A 3,070-nucleotide genomic window follows, 5' to 3' on the forward strand; every position below is an offset into this window, starting at 1 on the left:
TCAGAAATCCGCCTGCCTCTGCCTCCCAAGTGCTGGGATTAAAGGCATGTGCCACCACTGCCTGGCAACAACAACCACCCTTAAAGAGAATTTAAAGAGGTAAACTGTTAGGTTAAGATGCTTTTGTTAACATGCTCTTGGGGAACAATTTAAAGTTCAGAAAGACACACTCTTAATAGTTGAGGTCAGGAAACAAGAACAATGGCAGCCAGACTAGTACTGGCTGAAATGCTGGGCTGTTTGTCAAGATGATGATTAATTTTTTGTACCCATTTTTGCCCTCAGCTTCCTAATATGATTTAATAAAAAACTGTCAATGAGTAGGTGTGCACTTTGATTGAAGACTTAAAGTAGTAATGACTATATATATTTACTAAACATATATATATATATATATTCATTACTACTATATGGCTTTTAAAGACTTTTTATAAGATTACATTTTTCCATTATTTTATTTATTTATTCACTGTACATCTGAATATCTGCCCCCTCCCAGTCCCTCAGTCAGGAGCCACAGCTCCTCTTCCCATTCCCCCTTTCCTTCTGAGAAGAGGAGATCCCCCTGGGTCTCGCCCTACCCTGGCACATCAAGTCACTGCAGGACTAGGCACATCCTCTCCCACTGAGGCAAGACAAGTTAAGAAAATGGGATCCACAGGCAGGCAACAGATTCAGGGACAGCCCCAGACTCCAAATCTTGGGTGACCCACACGAAGACCAAGTTGCACATCTGCTACATATGTTCAGGAGGCCTAGGTCTACCCCATGTTCTCTCTTTGGTTGGTAATTAGTCTCTGGGAGCCCTGAGGGTCTAGGTTAGTTGATTCTGTTAGTCTTCCTGTGGAATTCCTAACCCCTTTGGAGCCCTCAATTTCTCTCAAATTCTTCCTTAAGAGTCCCCTAGCTCACCTGGTGGTAGTGGCTCGCGCCTTTGATCCCAGAACTTGGGAGGCAGAGGCAGGAGGATTTCTGAGTTCGAGGTCAGCCTGGTCTACAGAGTGAGTTCCAGGACAGCCAGGGCTATACAGAGAAACCCTGTCTTGAAAAACAAAACAAAACAAAACAAAACAAAAGAGTCCCCTAGATCAATATAATGTTTAGTTGTGGGTCTCTGCATCAGTTTAGGTTAGCTGCTGTGTGGAGCCTCCCAGAGGACAGTTATGCTAGGCTCCTGCCTGCAAGCATAACAGAATATCATTAATAGTGTCAGGAGTTGGTGCTTCCCCATAGGATGGGTCTCAAGTAGGGCCAGTTATTGGTTGGTCATTCCCTCAGTCTCTGCTCCATCCCCTGTCCCTGCATTTCTTGTAGACAGGATAAAATTTGACTTGAAAGTTTTGTGGGTGGGTTGGTGTCTCTATCGCTCCACTGGGAGCTGTCCCTGGCTACATACAGGAGGTGGCCACTTCAGGTGCCATATCCACCACTGCTAGGAGTCTCAGCAGAGTCATCCCCATAGACTCCCTGGGGCCTTGTGGCCCCATACCCCATCTCAGGTCTCTGGGGAGTCCTAGAGATGCTCATGCTGCCCACCAGTGATTTCTGTTCTCTCTCCCCTGCTCTCCCTACAGGTACCTGCCCCTCCTCCCCCAACATCCCCTCTCACACCCAGTTCCCTCCCTCCCTCCACTATTTTATTTCCCCTTCTGAGAAAGATTCAAGCATCTTCCTTTGGGCCCTCATTGTTGTTTGTCTTCTTTAAGTCTGTGGACTGTAGCAGGGAGTTCTGTACTTCATGCTAATATCCATTTATCGGTGAGTACATACTCACATGCATGTCCTTTGGATCTGGGTTACCTCACTCAGGATGATATTTTTTAGATCCATCCATTTGCCTGCAAAATTCATGATGCCCTTGTTTTTAATAGCTGAGTAGTACTCCATTGTGTAAATGTACCACATTTTCTGTATCCATTCCTCTGTTAAGAGACATCTGGGTTCTTTCCAGCTTCTGGCTATTATAAATAAGGCTGCTATGAACATAGTGGAGCATGTGTCCTTATTACATGTTGGAGCATCTTCTGGGTATATACCCAGGAGTGGTATAGTTGGGTCTTAAAGTAGAACTATTCCCAATTTTCTGAGGAACCACCAGACTGATTTAGAATTACACCAAGATATTTTATATTATTTGGGCTATTGTGAAAAATGTTGTTTTCCTAATTTCCTTCTTAACCCCGTTTATCATTTATATAAAGGAGGGCTATTGATTTCTTTGAGTTAATTTTGTAATTCAGCCAGTTTATCAGCTGTTGAAGTTCTCTGGTGGAATTTTTGGGATCACTTATGTATATTATCATATCATCTGTGAATAGTGATACTTTGATGACCTCCCTTCTAATTTGTATCCCCCTTGATCTCCTTTAGTTGTCTAGTTGCTCTGGCTAGGATTTCAAGTACAATATTGAATAAGTAGGGAGAGAGTGGACAGCCTTGTCTCATTCCTGATTTTAGTGGAACTGCCTTAACTTTCTCTCCATTTAATCTGATGTTGGCTATTGATTGGTTTGCTTTTATTGTGTTTAGGTATGGTCCTTGAATTCCTGATCTTTCCAAGACTTTTATCATGAAGGGGTGTTGGATTTTGTCAAAGGCTTTTTCAGCATCTAATGAGATATCATGTGGTTTTTTTACTTTCATTTTGTTTATATGGTGAATTACGTTGATGGATTTTCCTATATTGAACCATCCCTGCATCCCTGCATCCCTGAGATAAAGCCTACTTGATCGTGGTGAATGATGTTTTGAGGTGTTCTTGGATTTGGTTTTCAAGTGCTTTATTGAGTATTTTTGCAGTAATATTCATAAGAGAATTCTTTCTTTGTTGAGTCTTTGTGTGTTTTAAGTATGGTTCAGGTAGCAGGGTGACTGTGGCTCACAGAATGAGTTTGGCAGTGTTTCTTCTGTGTCTATTTTGTGAATAGTTTGAGGAATATTGGTATTATCTCTTCTTTGAAAGTGTTGTAGAATTCTGTGCTAAAACCATTTGGCCCTGAGCTTTCTTTCTTTTCTTTTCTTTTTTTCTTTTACTTCTTTTTCCTTTCTTTCTTTCTTTCATTCTTTCTTT

Source organism: Mastomys coucha, chromosome X (assembly GCF_008632895.1).
Source record: "Mastomys coucha isolate ucsf_1 chromosome X, UCSF_Mcou_1, whole genome shotgun sequence".
In the NCBI taxonomy this organism is placed as follows: domain Eukaryota; kingdom Metazoa; phylum Chordata; class Mammalia; order Rodentia; family Muridae; genus Mastomys; species Mastomys coucha.